Genomic DNA, 14,286 nt, shown 5'->3' on the forward strand with positions numbered 1-14,286 from the left:
CCAATCAATGAGAGAAAAGATGAGGTTGAAGGAGATGGTAAAAAGCCCTGACCGACAGGACGTTTTCTGTTGGGAAACCAAGAGAATCAGAGAGGAATAAAGAGAGGGAGTGATAAATGTTGAAACACTAATACTGGTAATTGGAGAAGGATGGATATCTAATGTCTAGTGGCAGCTCAGATTTTCTCCAGTGGTACTTAGCATCACAGATATCCCCTGGGAAAATCCCTCAAATTTTGGCAAATGTTATGTATTTGCAAAACATTTTGTATTTCTGGAAACTGACTGTTCCATCAGCCAGACTCTCATATGGGAAGAGACATGAGCTTAAACTATCTTTAACTTCAGACTACTTACTTTCGTGCCTCGTGTTTCTGGGCATGTTTGTTCACAAATATCCAATACCTCAACCTGATCAATCTGGCCTGAATGCTTTAAGAAATACTGTTAAATAGAATCTGGCATCAAATCTTATTTCTTGCTTGGAACTGATAAAAATGTGCCTGTATTTAATAGTATCAAAAAGCTGGCATTAAATGTCTGAGTCATAGCTGTGTTCATTTATTTAGAGATTATCTTAACATTAGTTGTAGTTATCTACAATGATTAAGAGATGTAAGAGATTTCAGCACGCCGTTTTGAAAAGTCTGAAGCTGTCTGTTTGAAGCTTACAGAATTTGTTGTCTTGTGTTGGAGACTGAACTTTTAATGTTTGCATCAGTGGGTCAAGATTAAAGATTGCATTTGATACAAAAAAGTGCCTATGTGGCTTTAAATGAGTCACATGACCGCTCAATGAACTGTGTATAAGGAAACCAGACACGTCAGACATCACACTGATGAAGACGGCTACAAACATTAGGTAAATAAAGCTGGCCGACATGTTTCAACTCTGACGGACTGAAAGCAACATTTTTGCCAAGTTTAGACTATTTTACAGCTGCTTGCATTTAGACAGCATTTAATCAATAGAGCAAAGTCATTTTCAACAAGCACGGTATCTTAAACTGCACAGTAAAATCAAAATCCAATATGGTAAAAAGCAGCATAAAGATTAGAGCTTGAATGGTTAGGTGACTCTTGAGGTACATGGCTGCAAAACGCAGCAAATTGAAACACATTAGGTGACTTGAACTGATGTCGGCTGCCTGTCCGGAAAGTTGGCTGCCTCTTGCTGTGTTCTGACTTTTGTCTGTGGGCAGCAAAGTGAAGACTGCCAAGACTGAGCCTCAAGGGGTGTGTGTGTGTGTGTGTGTGTGTGTGTGAGTGTGTGAGTGTGTATGTGCGTGATAATGAGATGGATTTCTGCTGACTGAAAGATGCTGCACACCAGTCGCATCACGGTGCTTTTGCAGGTCAGGATTTATTTCCCAGCCGTGCTGCTCTTCAGCGACTAAACAGGCCGACATGTAATGTATCAGGGGTGAATTTTTCAAACATGTGGTGAGGCAGTCAGACAGATAATCATTAAGACAGACAGAAGAGTCTTGCCCTATTTTCTGCTTCAACTACACAGCTCAGGGGCAAGCGGCTTGTCCTCGGTGTCCAACAGGTGTTGAACCATGCAATGGTGCAGCGATGGCAAATCAGCAGCAGAACAGCAGAGGAAATCAAACCACAGATGGGAACGAGAACCTGCTTTGCTCTGGATGGCCAGCTGCACAGGACTTATTAGAGATCAATATATATACAACACACATCGGTGCTTTTTCTCTCAAGTGGGTATGAAAGCAAAGCCCACAATGGCTAAATCCATCTGCACCTCGGCCTCTTTATTTGCTGACATTTCGCTCAACTGACTTTTCTCAAGACAACAAGTACTATCTTGGGATTGTATTTATTTATTTATTTTTCTGTTGAAAAAAGGTCAGAGGACCAAAACAAAAGACAATAAAACAGTGCACAGGAAATTTCTGTCTTTCACTTGCTCTCCTGCCTCCATTTATTTTCCTTCCCTCTCTCTCCTAGGGATTGTATAAAAAGAGGCACAGAGTGCTCACTTTCAACTTAATATGTAAATGCCACCTGGGAAGAAAACAACAAAGTCAGGTATGAGTCAGTGAAGCCTTTGAAGCTTGGATGTCATGGAGAGATGGGTAGAAAAATCAAGGAGAAAAGAAACAGAGATGGCCACAGTGACAGACAGAGAGAGAGAGAGAGAGAGAGAGAGAGAGACTCTTTATGCAACCAGTTTATTCAAGGATCCCTGTAACTCCCTCTTTAACAGCGGCAATAAATTTCATAACAGTCCCCAATCTTATCACGTCTGCCAAGACACCCACAGAGGGCTGAAAATATGTGAGGTGGAATACAACTGCCAGTTTTCATTTTCATTAAGTTTTTCAAGGCTGTTTCAAAATGAGCATACGGAAGATGTGCTGGGGACAAGATGACAGCTAAGTGAAACTCAAAGGCCGATTAAAAACAAAAAAACAACGATAGAGGGGAAAAGAATGCGGCTCAAATGTAAAGGTACATCTTCAGCCACTCAAAGACAGTCAGCTCAGAGTACGTCAATACGAACTAAGAGAGGTCTGCATGTTCACAAAAACAAAGGCAAGAACAAAAGTAAAACAAAGATGCATATCAGTGAAAGGAGTCAACTTATGGAATAGCTCACAAATAGAAATGAAGACATGTAATACACTAGACAGATTTAAAAAGATAATTAAATTAAATTATGAATACTAGTGTGTACATAGAATATGCTGGTATGAATGATCTATATATGTATATATTACAACTAGTGTAATAGTATATATTTGTATGTGTAGCATATGCAGCCACTTGGCTCAGCACTTTCTGGGGCCCAGAGGCCTGGGAGTTTGAGGGTTCTGCACAGTATCTTAACTCTTCCTAGGACTGCACTCTTCTGGACAGAAACCAACGATGTTGTACCTGGAATCTGCTTTAGCCACTCTTCCAACTGGGGGGGTCACAGCCCCCCGTGCCCTGGTTACCACTGGCACCATTGGTGCTTTTTCCTCTCCACACCTTTTTTAGCTCCTCTTTCAGCCTTTGGCATTTTTCAAGCTTCTCATGTTCCTTATTCTGGTTGCTGTCACTTGGGATCACAACGTCTATCACTACCGCCTTGTTCTGTTGTTTGTCAACCACCACAATGTCCGGCTGGTTCGGCATCATCAATTTGTCTGGATCTTAGCTCGGTCCTTCTCATCCACATTGGGAAGCATCTTCCACTCCGACTTTGGGACTTCCAGCCCATACTCAGTGCAGATGTTCCTGTATACTATGCCAGCCACTTGGTCATGGCGTTCCATGTACGCCGTTCTTGCCTGCATCTTATGTCCTGCTGTTATGTGCTGGATTGTCTCTGGGTCATCTTTGCACAGCCTGCACCTAGGGTCCTGTCTGGTGTGGTAGACCCCAGTCCCTACTGATCTTGTACTGAGTACCTGTGCTGTGCTTCAATCCAGCCTTCTCCTGCCATTGGTAGGATTTCTTGATAACAGCCACTGCTTCTATCTGTCGGTGGTACATGCCGTGCAGGGGCTTGACAGACAGTTAGCTTAGCCTTGCATAAAAACTGGAAACAAGACAATCTTAGCTTGGCTCTGTCCAAACGTAAAAACCAAGAACTCTAAAGCAGACTAATTAAGCTCGCTAGTTAATTAAATCAAACCATACAGGACAGGGATTTTTCCTGATCGGTGTCACTGCGCTTTGAATATCTTTGAGGTGTTGGAATACATCGCTTCTTCTGATGGCATTTGTTAAACTTTTAACCTTCATTCAGAATTCACTCAAACAAGTCTATGCTTCTGATCTTTCTAACAGGTTTTGAGCACCGAAAGTAAAAAAAAAAAAAAAAATTAATGCTGACGATATGTTAAATGTGAGAACCCAAATTCAAATTCTTTCTAAACTCTACAAAACTTGCAGGGTGATGGTATGGCAAGTCTTCACATTAGTTTCAAGCAACACTTAAACCAGAATTTAAGATGTTGGCTTGTTTCAACTAAAGCTTTTAATAGAATATTAAAACACACAGGATCAACTGACCTCAGAAAAACAGGAAAAAGTCTGTCAGCCAAGACAGCCAAATGAGCTCTTTGAAATCATACTTTAAATATGAACTGGTGAACTTGTGAAACACATAAAAATGTAACTTCCACTGGTATGGTGCTACATAAAACAGATACATAGTCGCACAAAGACATCTACACTTACACACAGTCAGAGGCCATGACAGATGCTTCCCTAAGAGCAAGGAACTTGTTTTTCTGTTTTGCCTGAGTACTGACACTTTCTATTGTAATATATATTTATATTTTGAAACGCACCGTTAGGAGAAACACTTAAACACCTTCTTCTCGGTTTGTTGTCATCAGCTGTGACAGGAGGCACAGGGATTCTACATTTCCAAAAATGTTCTCTTTGCGCCGCACTGTATGTGTCACCAGAAAACAAACAGAGTGTTGAGGAATCACCAGTCAGATGAGGAATATATTGCAGCTACCGGGGCACAGCACAGGGCACGAGCTGAGCAGGCAACCTGAGACGCACAAACTACAGACTCTGTCACTATCTGCATGTATGCTACTTGCCACTGAGATGCAATTTTTGTGGTTGAGAAAACAAAGTATGGACAACCGAGCTTTGAAATCTGGACCAGTGGCTTCCAAGCTTAAAAAATGTGTTTCAGGGGGGCAGGGAAGGTTTGAAAACCTTAAATCACCATATAAAATCTAAATAATTTGCACGATGAAACTTTTTTTTTTTTTAATGAATAATTGAAAACGCCAAAGTAAGTTCCTGGTATATTAGCAAAGTCTCATAGCTCTCATTAGTGATGACACTTTAATTTAATTTTAATTTTTAAAAAAATGCTCTTCTGAATGTTAAATCTTATTTATTTATCTTTTAGCTTCAATTATCTTTTAAAGGGTGCAGCTATGAAATCTACATTTTAATAACCCAGCAGCAGAGCTCTGAGCTTGCTTGATTACAGATGTGACTCTCACAGACCTGAATAATACTGTACGGTAAAGGAATTCCTGACCTGAGTACATGTTTCAGTGAGTGTCACAAAGTCAGGCATTAAGGTACGGCACGCAGGGTCAGCTGAAACACTTCTGTGTGTACGCGAACATTTGCAGGCTTTAAATAGGCTCTTTAAGTTACTGTATGTGGTCAATAATTCCTGGTCTTGTCACATAAATGTAATGGATGCTCTCACTTTCATACTTAACATACATACACACACATCAAAAAGTACATTTGGATGTGGAAGTGCCAACTAAAGCTCGCATCATGTCTACAACATCTGTATCTTAAAATTTTAATTGGTTGTCAGACGGGGGACCAGACTGGTGATTTGTGAGAGTACATAATTCATCCAGTCTAGGGTGAGCATATGCTGAAAGGAGAGATGGACTGTGACAGAACTGGGGACTTTTATTGTGAAGGGACAGCTGATGTTGAGCAACAGCAACGTCTGTTACATGTGGTCACGTCGATGACTTTTATCCTAAAAACTTTTCAGTCTTGCTTGTTGGATCTATAGGCTAGAAAACAACAGTCATCTCCCTCTGGTGTCACAAAAGCGGTTTAAAGTTTACAGCGTAGAGTGCAGAGCTGATCTGGAGATTTTTCTTATCCTCCAAGGCCACACTGGAACATCTAGGCTGAGCTCAGCTTCAGCTACAGTACATGCAGGAGCCAAAGAGCGAAAAGCAAGCCTGGGGAATTTTAGGCAGTGACACTGATAGGTATTCTATATAGACAAAAGTACTGGAACACCTGACCATTACACCAACTGGCATTTTGGTGACATCTCATCCTAAGTGCATGGACATTGGTGTGGAGTTGGTCCCCTGTTCGCTGCTGTGGCAGCTTCTGCTCTCATGGGAAGGATTTCCATGGGAATTTTGGGGTGTTTCTGTGGGGGTTTCTGCCCATTCATGCAGTGGAGCATTTGTGTGGTCAGGCACTGGTCTTGGACGGGGAGGGGGGCTGGCTCACGGCCCCTGTTGTGGTTCATCTTGGATGACTTTGATGGGGTTCAGATCAGGGCACTATGCAGACCAGTTGGGTGCTTCCACAGCAGACTCATCCCGCATTGTCTCTGTGGACCTTGCTTTGAGCGCATTGTGCAAAATGTCTTGGTATGCTGAAGCATTATGGTTACTTCATGGTAATCCCATACCACACCTAAATTCAACAATAAAGAGGTGTGATCGAATACTTTTGTCTATATAGCGTATCTGTTATTCACAAATTCCAATGTTGCTGCACTAGTTTTAGTGTTTTAGTGTGTTAGTTTTGGTTCAGGCATGTTGAAGAGCACCTCAGCAGGGCAGACAAGGAAACACTTTGGCTTTAGCTAAGGTCACCTTGATGAAGCACTTAGCAAAACACTGAAGAGGGATGAAAGGATCAGGACTGGGCTATTAGGATGAGTTAAAGCTGTAAATCAGGTGAAGACGCAAAACCCGAAAACATCAATCTATAACTGCAAAGATGCACTGAAGATATGCTGTCTGAATATCAAAGTAATACAGTTGTACCGCCCAGGGGCCCACTCCTCCACTTACTGTATTTTCTTCCACTTGGCATCAGGGAACTGAGCGCATCAAATAAACAAAGAATATGGGGCAGACTTGATTTTCCTGTCAGTGACTTCATCATTGATCATTTGTAATAAGGTTTAATGCAAGAGAGCAATAGTCCACCCTTTCCCAGCAGCACTGATGAGATGCCTCACCATTACACACACACACACACCCACACATACAGACACGCAAACACAAGAGACTCACACTACTTGTCTGTACAAACTGATGTGGATGACAACAGACTATTTTACAGCTTTGACGATTATTTCTTTAGCAGTTAAAGCAGCTTTATTCAGTATTTTTATACCATCAGAGCATCATACAAATACTTTAATGTAAAGGTGTCATTTGTGATGAACCTCCAGAGGATTACCATCAGACTCTGCAGGAGCTTAAAGAAACAGGAAGCTTTGGGAAGTACGCTCATTTGCCTTCCTGTTGAGAGTTAGAAAAGAAAACTGAAACCATGTTTTTGTAAACAGCTGGCCCTCTTGTGCAGTTACAACAACCTGGAGCTAAACACACTGAAGACTGTGGCGATGACAGTGGACTTCAGGAGGAGACTCCCAACACTGACCCCCATCACCATACTCAACAACACCGAGACTGCTGTGAGGTTCAGGTTTGCCCCAAGAGGCAAATGAATGAATGCATAAATAAATAAAATAAACTGTGAACAGAATATTTATTCAAATTTCATCATGAAAAAGTTGCTAAAAAAAAAAAAAAAATAAATAATGTTATCCAATGAGAAACGAGTGTGTAAAATGAAACTCTTTAGCTGGATGAAGACCATAGCCAGTGCCATCACTCTCCACCGCCCTCTTTTCTCTCCTTCACACTCTGCCTGTCTCTTGAGCTCTGGGACCCCTTCGTTTTAACCTACAACACAGCCATCCCGGTCTTATCAAAAATACATTAGCCGTGCTACACTTGATAGTCTGAAAACGCTCTTGTGGCTCCAGCACATCTTACTGTAAGCAAGCCGATCTCCCACAAACCAACTGGGGAGGGACAAAAAGAAGTTACCTTTGGCTTGGCACTAGCAGCCTCAGCTTTATATGCCTAATGTGTGAGGAAAAAGAAGCAAAATCAACATTCACTGCACACAAAAATGTGTCATTTGAAAGCGAGCAGGTTTCACAAAATACACTTTCTCTGACTTATTTTTTTACTATTTAATATTTCAAAATTCAGTCAGATGCAGTCCATCTAATATCTATTTAAAAAAAAACACTACAAATCAATTTCTAAGGAAAAGCAAAGTGCAGCTGGGTCTACGCTGAAGATTATATCCCTCCGGGTGAAAGCACAAACAATTGAGTGATATCATAAAAATGTAGAGACGATGGGGGGAGGACTGAGACTGAGCACACAACACACTGTCATTATGAAGGATCTGGGTCATGTCATCAAGAAGCAGGCAATGATGGTAACAATACCAACATATTGTGCAGCATTTAAGAAAATGACCTACTGTCAAACCGTACCGTTGTCTGTTTAATGATCAATACAATTTAAACGTATTCAACACAAAAATATAATCTCAATCCCATTTAAAGATTTTTTTTGTTAGGAGGAAGTTCAGTCTCAGATGATCGTGCGTCATCAATGAATCAGCCACTCAACTCCCCCTTCACCCTCAACAACAACAACAACAACAACAAAAACCGACCTTTCAGTGTTCATTAACTGACTTGTCCATCCCTCATCCTTACAGAATAAATGTTAGTGGCACTCGAAGAAATAAACAAGCAAATAAAAGGCAATAAATGATATCGATGGGGTTGGAGTGATAACAATGTAGCTCTGAGTTAAGAGACACCTGTTTTCATAGCTGGTCTATGGATTATACGTGGCATTTAGACACTGACAAATCATATTAATTTTAAAACTTTAGCGTCAATTGTCAGTGAAGGCCACCGCCAAGACTTTTGTGGATTTTTCCAACAGATTCTGGGAAGTAAAAGTACTGACTGATGAATACATCCGATCTCACGTCATGTCAAATGAAGAAACGTCAATTTAACAAAACTGATTAAATGTGTAACAGTCTCATCGATGCGTGTTGCCATTTGTTTTTTTGTTTGTTTGTTTGTCAGTGCAGCCATACACTGCATTTTATATTTTTATTATTTCCATTTTATTGTGTACCTGCTGGACTGGCACAAAAAAGGGGAGAAGCTGCAATTCTCGCAACAGAAACAGAGATCCTGATTTCACAATTTCTCCAAGCGAAAGATAAGTGATAAACCGAAAGTCAGATTATTAAAAACCTTGCCATAGAGGAAACCTTAGGGAAAGCCCAAAGAGGAGCCTGCAGCAGAAAGGTGTCCCATAAGATGGGTCTGACATCTCAAGGCCAAAGTGTAAATTACACAATCGATGACGACCGGTTAATCTGCCAGAGGTGTGCACCAAGATCATGTGTCTGTCCTGCCTGCAGGTAGGAGTGAGATGACGCTCTGTTCACATTCAGACAGGTCTGTTCTGATAATTCTTCTTCATCTGTACTGTGGGCTTGTACATGGATGTTTGATGATGCAATATACAGGTCTATATTTTTCCATAGAAATATGACACAGGTGGAGAGAGGCAGAGTACAGTCTGCTGCTGAAAGACACACACACACACCCACACACACAGAGTAAAGAGCAAAATAATAGCAGAAAATCAGAGAAGTGAAGCCAGAAGAAGAGTGGTAAATGAGAGTGAGTCAGACCTCTGCCCTTCCCCAGTCATCCTCTGACTCCCTGGCCGTCTATCTATCCATCTATCTATCTATCTGCTGGCAGTTATCGACTTTACCAGCCATGACTAATAGCTGTTGCGCTTAAATCATCTGCTAATAATTAACATCTCTGCACTGTAGAAATCTCAAAAAACACTGTTGATTATAACGGTATGTACTACCAATTATCAAACCAGGACTATTAAATATTTGCATGATTATGTATAAGCAGATTTAAAGTTTACTGTCTTTACCACCTCAGTGTAGCATGTCAACATGCTAGCATTTGCTAATTGGCACTATCGATATAGATCAAAGTACTGGACACATTTTTGACATGATAGTGGTGCTATGTTCCACTTGGGGGCAGCTAAGTCATGTGCAACACCTATTATTAAAATTTAGAGCCACCAGTCCAGTCCAGTTTTTGGCATAATAATAAATTAGATCTGTGTGAAAATGTTTACATTGGCCCCATTAACTACTTAACAGGGGGTAACATTATATCTCACTAAACCTGTCTGAAATCATTCTTTATTAACTACTTTTTAAATTGCTCCTCACTATAGAGTAAACGATTCAGTGTTTACTGAAGAAATAGTGAATGAGGGGTCAGACTGTGCTGTTATCAGATTTTGTGACAGACAAATTTTACCTTGTGAAGCCTGAGGACTTTTATAGCTGCTACAGAGACATCAAGCTAAAATAAAAAACAGAACTGAGTAGAAAAGAAAATGAAAAGAGAGTAAAAGCAGACCTAATCAGAACAAAACTCCAGCGTTCTCTGTGCTCAACCCTTTTCTACTCAGCTCTGCCCATGCGGATATTAAATTGGCTCTCGACAGTCTCTGATCTGAAGTAGTTTGGACTGTTTTAAAGTCTGATATCACATCGCCTCTCTGCTCTTCTTCTGCTTTCCCTTATCAAAGAACAAGTGCCTTACTTTGTTGTTAGGGTCTCACTCCCTTTAGCGTTGTTTTTTTGCAAATTTGTTTTGCCACACAAAACTGTCAAGAAACAGGTGAAACCAATGAGACACTCACAGGATGGAAAGGTATTTGATAGCACTCCAGACACAGGGAAAGTATTATCAAGCTAAGTCAGACACTGAGAGCCATTCGAGGAATTCTCCTCCAGTCTGCTGTTTCTCTTCAAGCAGGCTGCTCTCGCCTTATGCAAATACAACAAAGTCCCATCTGTAGCTACGCAGATCCATAGACTACAGTGGAAACATCATCATCTCTCTCTCTCTGTCCTCTTTCTCTGTGTCTTCCTCCCTCTCTCTCTCTCTCTCTGATCCAGCTGCTCATTTGGCAAAGGAGCAAAGAAATAAATGAAGTGCTTCGGCGGAAGGAGAGCTTCACTGGGAGAAGGACTGTCAGTAGAGGAGGGAGTGAGATGAGGATTTGGTGAAGGTTTTTTTTTTTCCTTTGGCTTAATACATCAGTGGGACATTAGGCTTAAGGCCACTACTGTCCAATTATGCTTTCAATGGCTGCCGGGTTGATCAACCTGTGTCCTTCAATGTTATTTTTTTGCTGAACAGAAGAAAAGACTAAAGGGTGAGCTGAAGATAAAACTAAAACTGTGAGACTGAAAGGTTGCTCCCTCACATCATAATTTGAATATTGAGGATTTTAACCAGTCTGTAATTGAAGAAATCCCTTGTTGCCTGTTCTTCTTATTAGTGGGTTAGTCTGTAGTACATTCACACCTGGTGTTAACATCTGTACCTGATCAGTTCGTTAAAGAAAACAAATGCAGATTCTAGCAAGATCAAGAGCCTTTGGACAGGAGGCAGAGGTTGCTCATACCGCTTTCGTCCACAGGGGTCGCCAGAATCAACAAAAGAAAGAAAGGAAACTCCTTACTGCTGTTTTAATAAAGAATAATAACAGTAAGTAGGTGGTCCTGGTGGTGACCCTCTGGTTACAGCAAAAGATCCTCCACCACATGCACACGCACAAGAATGAAATGAAATTAAAAAAAAAAAACACCACCCTGCCACTTGTAATTACACAGCCTGATCCCATTACCACCTCTCCGCTATCTGATCAGCCTCGAGTCAAGTCAGAGATAACACAGGTTTTCACAGCAGATAGCCAAAAGATGTTTCTGCAATACCACCGCACATGATTGAACTTAACAAGACCAAGATGTGTGCTGATACTAAATCAATGCACATGCTCAACTTACCTCCTTGTTCTGGAGCTTTCAACTGTATCAAACAGCCAATAAAATCCACTCAGTTAGCCTTTCGTCACAGCAGACATTTTGTCTCATGATAGTAAGAAAAGCACAGCTGTTAATAGTAACATTCAGGATGGCTCCAACCCATTCAAGTGTGCCAGTGATCCATGTGTGACAGCTAAATGGAATTCAGCCATCATTAATTTTGCCATTCGCGCCTGTTTTTCGTTCCGTGACATGACAAAATGTCATCAGTGAAAAAAGGCCTGAGTACAGACCACGTAAGACAGTCAAAAGTTCCAGAACAAGCCAGCAACTGGTCCTCGAGTTGAGATGGTTTGTCAAGTTGGGGAAACCTTATAGCAGGCAATATTGTCACAAATGAGACCCACAGAATGCACATACATACGTAAATCGTCTGTGAATTATTTACTCGTTCACTGAATTGACTGATCACTGCTTAACAGGCTTTTTGGAAGGTTACTCTGTTCATCAAATATTTCATTATCTTCTGCTTCTCTCTTATCTTATTTGATAGCAAACTGAGTATCTTTTGGTTTTAGACTGTTGGTTGGACAAAACAACCAATTGTACAACATCAGTTTGGACTTCAAGAATTTGTGTTGGCCATTCCTCATGTTCTGATATTTTACATAACAATTACTCCAGAGATTAATCTGAAGATTGGTCATTATTTTTAAAAAATCTAAAAAATATTGTATCTATACTCCGGTAGGCAAGTGACCTAACTTCTAGCTCAAGAGCTAGAATATTATACTGTCACTACATTTCAACTCAACTCAATTTCAACTCAATTTCAACTAAATTTCACTAATTTCAAAACTCACTAAATATCCCTAAAAAAAAAATCCAAACAAACAAAAAAACAAAAACATGATCTTAACATAACACAATAGAATGTTTTGTATAACACAGCATAAAAAGGAAAATTTAAACTGGCAGTAACTTAGAGCACAAAATGAGGTAGTTCCAGTCCACTTGCAGCTATAGCCTCTATAGCAGTTGCCCTTAAGAGATACTGTGTCATAAATGAGAGACATGTCAGATTGGATTATGGTCTATGTACAGAGCTTCTGTGTAAATGCCTGGTTAGGTTAAGCATCATGATGAATAAGCCCCCTCCACCTCCTGTTCTTCTCCTTTCGCTCTCATTTCCCCAGTGGAACATTGCCTTTGCACACTGCTTCTATTCGCTCTTACTGTGCTGTGACCAGACCAACCATAAGACAAGAGATGCTGTAGCCCACAGAATGTGAACCCTCTCTGTAAAATTTGGGGAAAAAAAATAGTGCGAGCAATTTCAGACAGTCACAGCAGAAAAGTGGATTTTAAGAGATTTAAAAGCTCCAAATTGCGTCCAAATGCATGGCTGAATATTCCTCACACTGTGTGACGGGATGGTTCGTTTACAGTAGGAGAACCGTGCAGGGAGGATGAGTGAAGCCTACTATGGCGGGTGTGTGAAGATGCTGCTAGTTTGTGATGTGCATGATAACAAAAGAAGGGTTTGAGGGCAGCGCATGCGATCACACTCCCATAACATTCACACGTTAATCAAAAGGTTGCACGGTGGTAAGAAAATGCACGGAGTCTGGATGGAAACAAAGGAAAGCGTGCATATGATGCTGGATGAAAGAATGCGTCCCAGGAAGCGGAGAGAGACAGACAGAGCGCCTACCTTGATGTTGTCAAGCGACCACTTCTATCTGTGCATCTTCCTCACAGGAGAGCCACTGGTTTCATTCGTCCGAGCAAAATATTAAACTGATAAAAACAAACTGTCACTGAGCAATTTGTTGCCAGAAATGTTTTTTAAAAAAAAAAAAGCACTAGGAGCTGGAGACTGAGCCCAGCTCGCTCTGAGGGATAAGTATATTCTTTTCGCTTCCAGAGGCAGGCTATTATGTGTGCTCCTCGTCAGGAGAAAGCCTCATGTTGTGTAGCATTACGCTAGCCGAACGGCTAACTTAACCCGTGATGATATTCGACCGCAAACCGGCGAGCAGAGAGACGCTGTCCTCTTGATTTTCCGTCATCCCGCTGTGTTTTGGTGAGGACGATAAGAAAGCAAGGAAAAAGGATGCTCTGAGGCAGCGGGCAGGTCTTTTCGCTCCTGCTGTCTACGGAAGCCCGGAAGGTCGTGAAACTCGTTCATTCTTTTTGTTTTTTTTGTTTTGTTTTGTTTTGTTTTTTTGTTTTTTTTAAATTCTGCTCCGCTGATGCAAAGGAAGCTGTTCATTTCATAATCTACGTTTCTCAGAAATGCACACTCGAAGTAATAGCGACACATTTTATTTATAATGGACTTCATAACAAATGGTTCAAAACGTTTCATAAGGCTGTGGGAAGACACAGACATGTTTAAATAAACAGAAAGCAGGTTATCCCCACCTTATATATTTTGGGATTTTCCAGATGGTCTTCAATTAACCTTTTAACCTTTGATGGCAGTATTTTTAAGCTTTGTTTCAACACTCAATTAGTGAACTAACTCTCATTTGTTTGTCACAATAATATGTGACAAATGAATGTTCAGCTGAATAATTGGTCTAAGCTTTGTTGTTGTTTATCATATTAGATTTAAGTTAATATACACTTTAGAGTCGAGTGTTTATTCAGTTTATTAAAATTACTAAAAGCTGTTAGTCATTTGACGTTAATGTAAAATGGTTCTAAAACATCTGGCATCATAATGACATACAGAAAACCTCTATGAGACCTCATAGGACAATAATAAGATTTCTGAGAGTTATATAATTCTTATAC

The 14,286-nt window shown here is 40.6% G+C and overlaps 1 protein-coding gene across 1 annotated transcript in view; it reads right to left on the reverse strand.

The window, feature by feature from the left end:
- b4galt2 (UDP-Gal:betaGlcNAc beta 1,4- galactosyltransferase, polypeptide 2) overlaps positions 1-13,677 on the reverse strand; it is a 130,365-nt gene extending 116,688 nt beyond the window's left edge. The window contains exon 1 of the mRNA XM_046408497.1: positions 13,199-13,677. The gene's annotated coding sequence lies outside the window, so the exon portion shown is untranslated. The remainder of the gene's footprint in view (positions 1-13,198) is intronic.
- Between the last annotated feature and the right edge of the window lie 609 nt (positions 13,678-14,286).

Source organism: Scatophagus argus, chromosome 13 (genome assembly GCF_020382885.2).
Source record: "Scatophagus argus isolate fScaArg1 chromosome 13, fScaArg1.pri, whole genome shotgun sequence".
NCBI classification, from domain to species: Eukaryota; Metazoa; Chordata; class Actinopteri; family Scatophagidae; genus Scatophagus; species Scatophagus argus.